This window comes from Polyodon spathula, chromosome 24 (genome assembly GCF_017654505.1).
Source record: "Polyodon spathula isolate WHYD16114869_AA chromosome 24, ASM1765450v1, whole genome shotgun sequence".
Classification (NCBI taxonomy): Eukaryota; Metazoa; Chordata; class Actinopteri; order Acipenseriformes; family Polyodontidae; genus Polyodon; species Polyodon spathula.
The window spans coordinates 20362275-20374719 of record NC_054557.1 but is presented as its reverse complement, the minus strand read 5'-3'; the positions used below and the strand labels follow the sequence as shown (position 1 = coordinate 20374719).

At 35.8% G+C, this 12445-nt stretch overlaps 1 long non-coding RNA gene across 1 annotated transcript in view; it reads right to left on the bottom strand.

Moving 5' to 3' along the window:
* Window positions 1–9: 9 nt before the first annotated feature.
* The window catches only part of LOC121298752, a 15186-nt gene continuing 2750 nt past the window's right edge, over window positions 10–12445 (bottom strand). The window contains exons 2-3 of the long non-coding RNA XR_005947305.1: window positions 3662–3864; window positions 10–648 (exon numbers count right to left, since the gene is read on the bottom strand). This is a non-coding gene — a long non-coding RNA (uncharacterized LOC121298752). The remainder of the gene's footprint in view (window positions 649–3661; window positions 3865–12445) is intronic.

The window sequence follows — 12445 nt, the reverse complement described above, 5'->3', positions numbered from 1 at the left end:
TGTGGGTGTTTTGGGTTCCTACTTTATCAGTTAAACTAATAATAATTAAAGCTATCTGGCTTTTTGTGAGGATAGAGTTAAAGGGACACACTATACCATCTAGATGTTTTAAATATTTAATTTCTTACCAGTTTTATGTTGTGTTTGGTGCTTTTATATGCTTCTCTATTGCCATTTCATCTTAGATAATTATGTACCATGCTTGCACACTACTACAGCAAAAATAAATACACATTTTCAGCCACTGGGTCTGAATTTGTGAAGTGAGGGTTTTTCTTTTTGGACAACTAGGGATGTGCAATTGAAATGACTACTAGGGTTTGTGCAACTTCTGCAGTCAACTATAAGTTAGAGGCGAACTTCACATGTTTTCAAACAACTTCTTCAAATCCAGTTTTTAGAAGTGTTCTCAGAAGAACAGTTTTTATACAGTACATTTTAAATCATTGTGATAAAAGACCACTGAAACACAAAGATGTCTTACCAGCTGGTACAATGACTCTCTTCTCCTCTGTGGTGCTGCTGGGAGTGTTGGTCTGGGGAGTGTTCCTCTGTTCTTGGTAGCTGGTTTGGTAACCAAGGTGATTTACCTCTGTGTTGTTTACAATCCTGCTCCTTTTGGTAACACTGCAGTCTACTGGAGTTTCCCTGCTTCCAAAAAATATATATTCCTGTTTAGACCTCGTCTTGATGTTTATGCATGGTCTACAGCGCATTCTTTGTGACTTTAAAAAATTGCTTTATATGGCAGTCTTCCAAACAATATCCTGGCTGTTAATTGCTCAGCATTCATTTTAGTGTGCCCAATTAACATTAATTTAACTGGAAACTTTGCACAGCCAGGATGCAAACCTGCACACCCCTGACTGTATGACACCCTGCACATGGTCATTCCTTAATAAGTGAGCCACTTGGGGTTCCCCTGGCATGTTTTAAAATCAAGACAGGTTAGCATGTTCCTTCTATGCTGAGATCACTCCAACGACTGCTCCATTTGCTCCACTCCATTTTGGAGGTTGGTTAAAATAATGTTTGTAGGCATCTACCATTTTTAATTTGGTAATGTTTTTGAGAAATATAGACGCTTCGGGCTGGAGCACGTATCACGACTGCCAGCATTATATGTCATGGAAAATGGACAAAGAGTTGACATGCAAAGCATACACATAATCGCTGCACTGTAGGATTACAGACCAGTGTGAAAACATGTACTGTACTGTTGAGAAGTGCAATCACATTTAAAACACAGAATCAAATACCAGCACAAGAAAAGCGCTATAGGCGAAAACAATAGCCCTGTGCTAAACTCTGCATTTTTACAATTGTACTCTGCTGTACTTTTTAATTGTGCAACACGAGCAGATGAGCCATCAGCAAGATCTGTACTCAGCATAATACATTTTTAAAAAATGATCAAAACACAAGGTTGTTTTTTTAATTTTTCCTATTAAAATGCAACAGCTTGTCACATGAACACTGCTTTTATCTCATGGGGGATGCTAGTTTGAATCTCATCTTTATCAAAAAGGACTTTGAAACGTTGACTGGGTGAGCAGTTTCTGATCAAATGTATGGATTGTATTAGTGATTTCCCCTTGGATTGATCATTTTAAAGGTAAGCATCTCATGATACTGAATTACAAAATGTACCACTGAAGTGTGATCCTTTTACCAACCAGACGTCTTACTCAGTACATTTCTTGCTTTCCCTGTATGGATAACTCTCTTCAAATATTTACATGTTTTTTATATTTTACAAAAACTGTCAGCCATTTTGAGATCACACTTTGAACACTGTCACCTCACCACAAAAAGAACACCATGGGGAGGGTTTAGATAAGGTTTAAAATTCATGGAGAAGTTGACCAGGCTTACTCCTACAGCCAGCAGATCTAATTTTAGACTTAAGCTAGGCTATGTTATTAGCAATAATTAAACCAAGATTATTTGGAAGAATCTATGATATTGATTCACATGCAAAACATTTTAAAGAATGCTTAAAATATATATTCATGTGTAAATGTATAGGTTGTTTATTTTAAATTATTTACATTTCATTACAATGAAGTATATTTAAGTAAACTTTGTGTAATTATATTGTTTAGCAAAATGCATGTACAATTCTGAATCATCTCCTTTCTAAACAAAGGGAAGTCATTTGTTTTCATTTCAAATATATTCCTGTCTGCTCAATACTTCTGCAATATATTTTAGTATTAAGTAGTGAGTTGCTAGTTGGTTATAGTCCTATAATATTTCTCTTTTTTGATTTAGACTTATTGTTCTGATTGAACCCTGGAACGTATGGTCACTTTTTTCAATGTACAAACTTTGTGTGAATAAAACATTTGCAGGGGATGAATCAACACTGGTAGAGGTTGCAGCATTGCTATTTTTTTTCCAGCAACTTCATTACGTTTTAACACACTATGGAGTTCTTATGTGGCCATGGTTGATGCTATTCTTCATGCATATTGAAACTTTCTAAGGAACTTTTTGTCAGGTATTGAATCTACCATAATCCGGGGGTGTATGAAGGCTGTCTGTATCTGTTTGTCACACTTACAAATCTTCACTCATCTTCAGACCCCCCCCCCAGTCAAATTCTATTGAAACTTGTGCTTGTGCTTCAGCACAGGTTAATGAGCATCTCATAATGGGAGGGTGCATAGAAGCTGTCTGTTTGTTGATCTGCCCAGTCCAACGTATATATCTAGAAACCTGCTTATGTGTTTTTGATTTATGATATGTAGGCCCCCTGTCTGTCTGTCTGTCTGTCTTCCTCTCTGTCTGTGTGTCACTCTTGAGTTTTTACAAAAATCTACAGAAGATCTTATTGAATTGTGAGGGTTTAAGTGTCCTTGAATTACTATGCCAGCCAAGGTTAAGCATAATTTTAACTGCACACGGGTGTCTAACTGCCAGGGAAAACGCTGAAGCCCTTCCATTCACAGCGATACCTTGAAACATATATTCTTTCCCAAAGAATCAATGTTACAGTCTCGTTGTCCAGAACGAAGCATAATGCACTTAAAAACACTTGTTCAATATAGAGCATTTTTTACGAGTATTGTGTGATGCAAAGCCAGCTGGTTGATGTCAAAGACTTAACTCATGTATCTAAATATATTTGAAGTCCTTTTTAAATCATTAAACAAGGCTTTATGCTCCTGTAGCTGTTTTCCACCATAGCAACACTTTGGGCATGTTAAATAAATACAAAACTGTATTTAAACTGTAAAGAACAGAACCCTGAATAGTGTTTGGTTGTTTTTGGTGTTTGGGAGGGAAGAGGTTAATTTCCTGCCTGGACCTACTAATAACTATGTGAGCATCTGGCCAATCAATTAGTTAATTGGTTCAACTGTTACCTGCTATACAAGTGGATATGAAAAGCCGTAATATCACCAGCAAACATGTGTGATTGATCAATGAATCGATCATAGATCGAATGGATCAATACAAAAATGTCAAGGTTAAAACCACATATCAATACATTATCGATTGCATCATACCATCTTAAATAGTCACATGATCATCAGCTCAACAACTCTCCTGATTGACCAGATCAGAAACAGCCGGCTATCACAAGAAAACTTGGTTTTTTGAACCATGTGTCCTTGTGCAAGCTGGGCTTCAGTAAAATAAAAAGCCTTCAGACCTGGAGCCATTGACGTGTTCATTCTCTCTCTTGATGGTGGCCCGTTCGCTTTGGTGGAGCCAGTCCTGTTCCACTGTCTCGGGACTCTCTTTAGAACCCTGACTGAAGTCACCTTCTGATGTCATGTCTGTCTTCATTAAGTGGGAGGAGCCATAGGAGGAGTCAAATATTGACGGGTCTTCACTCACCACTGACAGCGCCTCCTGGTGTATAAAAAAATAAATAAATAATTAGGATATGGTAAAAAAGTGATGTTAGTCAAACGTCCATGATGTCCACTCAACAATTTGTTTCTAATATCTAATGTTTTAGTGAAACTGTCAGCATTGTGTCTAACAATAACCAGTATCATTATACTGTTCCTCGTGAGCAGTGCATTCACAAATAAACCCTGATAAAATGACACTGCTTTTCAGACTCTCTGTCCTTGTGATTCCAATAAGTCCCAAATGTGTGAATAATATGAGAACATAAGAACATTTCCCAACAAGAGGAGGCCATTCAGCCCATCTCATCCCATTCCTAGGAGCCGATTGCACGTTGTCAAGTCAAGTCAAAGGATCCCAGTGATTCTGCCTCATCAACATGACTAGGTGACCCACGCCATACCCTCATCGCTCTGTGTGAAGAAGTCTCTCCTCCCCTATGTCCTAAGACTATTTCCACTTAATTTCCAGCTGTGTCCTCTGGTCCTGGTTTCTGTACTGAGCTTAAAGCATTGGTTAGGGTTGACTATATACCCATTACACAGTCTTTAAAGCTTAAATGACTGGAATTTATCTGGCCCAGCATCTGTCTTAGCAAAACACAATGCTGCGGCTAACCTTTTGAAACCTTCCCAGTGCTACATCCGGAGGGGCTTGTCCTCTGATTGTTTGGTGAAGTACAATGTTCGAATGAGTCTTTGACTTCCTCTCCACGTCCCTGACTGGCTGCCCTTTGGACTGTCCCAGAGCAGGGTTACTGTGCAAACAGCCCAGCCGCTTCCTGCTGCCTCTCACGGTGACGTTCAAACACACCGAACGCCCAACTGCACCGGGCTTCACACATCTTTCCACATGAATGACTTACAATGGTTTGCATTTTAGTTATTGTTACAGGACAGCTATGGCCAAAAGGTTTGCATTACCGAGATTTTTTTTTTTTTAATTTTAAATTTGGTTGCTTTTGGTACCTTTTGTACATATGTCCATAATTCCTTTATTTATTATCCAATTTGTTTAAAAACAAAAAAGGCATTTTCATGTTACCTGTTGAAGTTTCACTGTACACTGTCAGATTTGAATTGGCCATGCTAAAATACATTTTATAAACAATAAATAATGTTTTTTTCTTCTAAAATTCATCTCTTTTTCTGTGGTTTTTGTTATGTGCACTAAACAGAGTCTCAGATTATTACACTATTTTTAATGAAAGCCTAGTGTGTGCATATTCATTTCATGTATGACATGTACCTGTAACCTTTATAGTTAAAGAGTTATAGCCGCAAATCTAATAACAGTAAAGAATAAATCAAATAAAAAAAAAAAAAACAGGCGACAATAGCTTGGCTGTAAAGGGTTAAAAAAAGCTTAAATTGTATTGCTGATTTGGAGAAGACTTAAAAAAACAACAATGTAAAGGCTGGAGTAAACACTTTCAAAATATGTCACCACATTATTGCTTATGAAACCTGGTTTTTCATACACCACCCACTTCCTGATTCAGACACCCTTTAACATAAAACTAAACAATGAAACACAACCTTCCAATGATTTTCTTCCAATATTTGACAAGAACAAATACTTCATGTTTCCCCTTTTATAGTAAACTATACGAATTACATACTAATAAAATAACTCTAAAAAAAAAGAAAACAACCACGAAAAACTATGAGCATGTTCGCAGTCAATCGCAGTTAATGATCGGCTTATAATGGCCTTTAGAATGTTATGAACTCATACTGCTATTTGGGGTTATACAAAAGCATCCCTCTAGAGCAGTGGTTCCCAACCCTGGTCCTGGGGACCCCCTGTGTCTGCTGGTTTTCATTCCAACTGAGCTCTCAATTACTTAACTAAACTCTTTATTGAACTAATTATTTGATTAATTGGACCTTTTCCCTTCTTTTCAGCTCTTAAACAGTTGCAGATTTCAAGTTAGCTGTAAGTATCTTGAAATCTGCAACTTTTCAGGAGGTGAGAACAATTAAAAAGGTCTAATTAAACAAATTGTTAGTTAAATTAGGTGTCTAGTTAAGTAACTGACCAGAAGACAACAGGGTTCCCCAGGACCAGGGTTGGGAACCACTGGTCTAAAACAGATGCTTGCTATGTATATAAGCGAGGCATGGTTAGATAGTAAATATGACTTTATATATTTTGTTTAAATATCGCTCTCCGCATGGCTTGCATAATCCAGTTTATATCCCAGCTGATTTATTTGTTTACATCATCAAGTTGAATTTGTTTGAATTTCAGAACATCATAAAACAGTGACAATGATGTTTTAATCGCTATTTTAGTGTTTGGAGCATCTTTCTTTTGTAGTATGTTTTGTAATTCATTTTCTGTCAAGTCTGTTGTGCTTTTTCACATTTAGCCATTTTCTCTTGTATTGAGGCGTGGAGATGAAAGGTGTTACTTTGAAAAGGGGTGGGGCTGACAGTGATGTGAACCAATCATATGACAGAAAAAGATTATTGCCCAGCGGTGTAAGGATAAATAATAATAATAGATGGACTTCAGTGAGTTACAGAAAAATATTTCCATCTAGTGTTTATGCAATGTCATAAACTACTAGACTGTTAGGTCGAGCAGTTTACAAACTGTCACAAAAACCAGAGATGAATCTTAAATATAATTTTGTTTTCGATAATTTAGGAATAGTGAATTAAACTCTCCTGTGGATAGAACACTATACATTTTTAGTACACCAGGACTGGGACTCGTACCTTGTTTTCAAAGAGCTGATTAATTAAGCACTCATTCCAGCCCTGGTCTTGAGAGACTCATTTAGAGGCGAACTGCTTACTGTGAATTAACTCTCCTTGGGCTAGATTTCGATGATAAAGAAAATAATATGTATACTAAATGATTCATTGAAAAGTCGCCTCACATTTTCCATGCGCTTCCAAGTGTGATCAGGGAATATTGAATATTGAAGCCATCTCAAAACATTTTTAACACTTTTTTAGGAGGCAGTGTGGTCCAGTGGCTAAAGTCTAAGACTTCTCACCAGAAAGTCATGGGTTCAAATCCCACTTCTCCCCTGACTGACTCACTGCGTGACCCTGAACAAGTCGCTTAACCTCCTTGTGCTCCATCCTGCAGATGAGATGTTAAATCAATGGCCTATTGTAAGTGACTCTGCATGTAATGCACAGTTCACAGCCTACCTCTGTAAAGTGCTTTATGATGGTGGTCCACTATGAAAGGCACTATATAAAGATTATTATTATTAAACTTGCCTTTCCAACTTTTAAACTTCTGTTTGTAGAATTTTTTTTTTTTTTTGTGTGTGTGTGTGTGTGTGTCTTTACTTTTCCTCTATTTTATTTTATTTTATTTCTGTCAACGTGCAACTTTCAACAATTGCCCGGTCTTTTGTAAAGGGTGAGTTGTGAATAACAATTCAATGTGTGTCACACTGGATGGGTTCTTTTTAGTGGATTTTACTTTTTTTCATTATTATTATTAACAGTGGTGGATGCAATTCCGTTTTTTTCAATGCAGATTCGTTCTTCTGCTTGTTCATTGTCTAACGTTTTGCATATCCTTGTTTACTTTTGCTTTATACTTTGTGGGTGTACAATACAGAGGCATTGTGTTATAAAATAAAACTGCTACTCAATACCCACTGCACAGTATAACGACGTCGCTGGAATGTTGCAATGTATGAGGTTGTATGATGTTAGCGGCTTCTCCATGATTGCATCTGAAGTATTTGAAGATGTTAGGGATGTTACATAATAAACGCTGGGTGTCAATAGTCGGCGGGGCGTGTGACAAATATTGTAAAGAAACACCCCTAATAATAATAATATAATAATAATAATAATAATAATAATAATAATAATAATAATAGATTGTGATGACCCTTACTATTTTTGACAGTAAAGCAGGAGACTGAGAGATGACAATTATTAACAGATGAATAAACAAAATAACAAATGCCAAACCTCAATGAGACGGCTGCAATCAGAAAATATATGCTTGCAGCGAAGAAGAAAATATCTCGCCGTCATATTTGCAATATTTTGTATTTTAAATAGTTGTCTTCTTGTCTAAATGATAAACCAAAGGTTACTGGCTACTGTGCCAATTACGTTTTGAATAAGAAGCGATTACAAGCGAATACGTTGTCATGACAATGCATTAATGTAAAATGACTATTCACCAACGTAGGAAATATGTAGCTCGTGTCATTTTTTAAGAACACGTACCGATTAAATATGGTACACGTAATCATTTCTGTGCTCTGATTGGTCCAAATGAGTACGTGTATCGAATATTTGAAACGTGTACTACACAACGCGTTTTTGACCCAGATGGTCTTCCATAAATTAGTGTCTTGAGTGATCTGCTATTCGTGTTACGGTGTATTTAAAAGGCAGACAATGCTTTGAAATGATAGCTGCAGTTTGCCATGTTTGAATTTAAGCTCGACTGAATTTCGTTTCAACTTTTTGCAATTGCGATATACTCTTCTGCATGGCTATATACATGTTTTTGGTGTTATCGTGGACTAGGAGAATATATGTGCATAAAAACCAATAATAATAATAATAATAATAAATAATAATAATAATAATAATAATAATATGATCCTGGTTAAATAAGGAAAAAAAGCCAAACAGTAAAACAGTTCTCAAAAGGTATAGATGCTTCTGTAGGCTATTTTATAAGCATAGACTTTTTAACTAATTTATTCAAAAATGTTGCATCTTAGTGGTCTCAATTTAAAAGACTTTTATTTTTGGTTCGCTTTACTGAGCTTTATTCGGTGCAATAGCTATTTATTTATAGAAATGTGTGTGTGTGTGTGTGTGTGTGTGTGTGTGTTAACAGACGCATAGTTTACATATCTTAATTAATTAAACATTCTGTGCGCCGCCCATAGCAAAGGCGGGATAAATGTTGGTATTTAAACGTAAATCAACAATGTCTCCCAATTGCTTGGCATTATAAATGAAAATCAAGAAGCACCGCGTTGCAAGGGGTGTATCATTTTAACATGGTATAATTTAGCTTTGATTTTTACTGTTCTAAGTTATTAATCAAGGGTGTTGCATGCATTGTGGTACACCCTGCAGCCAAATACCTGTTTACATATTGAAAAGCTGTTTGGGATTTACTTTAATGAAATGCGCTATATACTAGTACTAGTACCATTACAATTAATACAGTCCTTGGATTACAATATACTTACACAGTACACGCAATTCATGCACTGTACTAGTATTAAAATAGTTTGTCATACATTTTTTGTAAGTACAGTATTATATTGTGTAGTTGTTACCTTTATAAAAAGCAACATTGCGTTATCCGGCATGCACACTTTTCTACGGAGGCACACTTTGTGGTCTCATGAGATGCTCCAGTTAGTCAGGTTTTACTGAACACTGTGGATGCTGTAATTCTGTAGTAAGTTTTACAACAGAATTGCAAATAACATCTTGTACAGTTTATAGGCTTTGTATGAAACATATTTCAAACAAACATATTTAGCTCAGATTTGAGTCAACATTGAATTACCGGCAGATCTTTATATATAAAGTGTAAATGACAAACTATCTGAAAGTTTTGAAAAACTCAGATTGACCATACCCGCGGGACATGTGCGTATTTACGCAAAACGTTTGCTGTTGCCAGACTGCACAGTTTACATTGAGTTTGGAGCAGAGGCTCTCAAACTCGATCCTGGGGACCCTCTGTGTCTGCTGGTTTTCATTCCAACCCAGCTCTCAGTTACTTAACTTAAATTGAACTAATAATGTGCTTAATTAGACGTGTGGTTGTTTTCAACTCTTAAACAGTTGCAGAGTTCAAGTTACTTATACAATGTTATAGGTAACTTGAAATTTAAAACTGTTCAAGAGCTGAAAACAAGTAAAAAGGTCTAATTAAAAATGATCAGTTCTATTAAGTGTATAGTTAAGTAATTGAGAGCTCGGCTGGAATGAAAACCAGCAGACACATAGTTTGAGAAGCCCTGTTTTAGACAGACAAAACATACAAATAATGCCGTACTCCACAATCGACAGTTCTGAGGTTGTAGCGGGTATCACATCATTATTTTCAGCAGGTCAGTACAGAATGCTGGTTTGTGAGGGGTAGGATTATGACAGGTTTACTGTGCGTCTCTTTCAATAATACAAATCCAGTTAAACAGTACAGCAATCCATGTGTCGTTTACTCTTGTATAGTCTATAATTACTTTTGATGTACTTTGGAATGATATCTGGTCTATTCTATATTTCATTTATAGGTCTATGTTGTGTTTTTGGCCTTGGTGTTTCACTTCCTTTTTTTAAAGTTGTGTTGTATATTCTTCATTTGACTTATTTATGCCGGTTTAAGGACCATGCATTATGACAATGCATCTATTCAAGAGTAAAAGGAAAATATAAAACCGTTACAATTACCGACAGTTCTGTGTTATACCGCCACATTATTAACCTTACTCATTTATATGAGTAATGCCTTATCATTACTGCACAATCGAAAATAGAGCTGTCTTTTAAAAAATTTGACCTGTGTTACCCAATGCGGGTTCTACAAAGCTTGAACGAATATAATTTAATCTGCATCTGATTGACTTTCAAAATCTACCGACTTCACTATTTCAAACAGCACAGAAACGAGGACCAGCGGACACAGTAGAAAATTGAGAGGAAAAATTCAACAGCTATAGTATATGGAATTCATGCTGTTTCTGCAGGGTTCATTAGTAACCATCCGTATTGATGGGACGAATAATATGATCTCATTCTTTATTTATTCTTGTTCGTTTCCACTAAAGTGGGAAACATGGTTATTTGAGTCAATGCCCAGGCTTCAGATAAAAACAAAACATCTATGTAAAAGAAACAGGCTTATCTCGTTTAGCTCTAGTTTAAAAAAAAAAAAACTGATGGAGTTGATTAAAGGCTGGGGTAAACGCCTTGAAAATATTGATTTATATTTCTTACAATATAGCATTAGGATTAATTCAATTTACAATCTAGGCAGTGTACGTCGTAACACACCTATAAAAGTATCTCCTTTTTTCATTTACTAATATGCTACCACATGTTTATACAACGATTTTTATCTATGCCAACCTAACCCGGTACTGTAGCTAAACTCAGCCCTTGCCTTTGTTTTCATTTCAATGGTCTGTGATGCCATTTCATCACAATGACAATCCAAATGCATTCAGAACGCTTACAGCCACGTACTAAGTCTGTCTCACTATCAACTGCAAACCTGAAATGAGACATTTTTTTAAAATAAAGCTCCTCCCCAAAGACTTCATTTTGGAGCTTTCTTTCTGTTCAAACTCAATAGTAAAAACCCCAGACCGCCCCCACAGAAATGCTAGTTGTCAGTTAAAATAATGTTCTGGTCTGTTTATCGGTTTAGTTTAGCATCAGAGTTTATTGGACAGGGGAAATACTTGCTGGGATGAATCTTTCAACTTTCTTTTTTTATCTTTTAAGGCAAATAATTGGAGCCTACACTGTAAATCAAGTGTTTAAGAATAATCGGGGAAAAAAGGGTAACATAGAAATTCATTTGTTTTTACAGTATATACTTTTACCTGCTCCAAAAATGTTGGTGAAATAATAATTCTGTCCCAAGTCCACCCATGACTAATTTCAGACATATTTAATATTGTATTATTTTATTCTTTATTTATTAATAACCCTATGCTATACAGCATCAAATCAAAAACCTAAATCAAAATTTGGATCCTGATGATAAACGGGAATGGAGAAAATAAAATTTAATTAGGAAAACAAACATGTATTATTCCATAATGTAAAAGCAATAGTCTATATCCACAACAACAATAAAGACACTTGTATAGTTGTATACAGTGAATACATATCTGGGTGTGATTATTCAATTATGAGAGTCATAAGAATCTATTTTTTTCATCCCTTCTGTTGTGGCCATGGTTCTTTGTGTGGTTCCAGCTCTCTGTTTATCTATCTATTTATTATTATTATTATTATTATTATTATTATTATTATTTTAAAAAATATATGATTCATGGAAATTTTAACTCCAGTTCTCTCACAAAATTTAAAATATCTTCTCCTCTCATGCAGCAGAATTCTCACAATTTCTCGTCACACTTTCATAGCCTCTTGGCTTTAGATTTAATCTGCCCCCACTGATGCTGTGAAAAGGTCTTCCATAATGCCCAATAGTGCTGCAAGTAAAGCTGAAATACTAGAAGACGCTTTTAAATTCAACTACATTTAAAAAGACTTCAAGTAAAAAAAAAAAAAATTGCCATTGAATTTAAGTATATTTTTGTATTTCTAAATATGAAAAGGTCTTCCTCATGACTAGAATCATTTCACAAGAATCCAGATGGGGAATCATAGGATTCTTAAGCTGTGTTCAGACTAGTCTGAAAAAAAAAGAATGATTTCAGACCCGTATGACTATTCAGACTAACCCTCACATTGCCAAGGTAACTGTGGCAGGCTGGCGAGTGGATAGAGGCCCAGAGACAGACTGCAGTTCAAAAAAATAACTATTTTATTATAAATAAACACAAAATGAAAGGGCACAAGGTCCAAAACAAAGC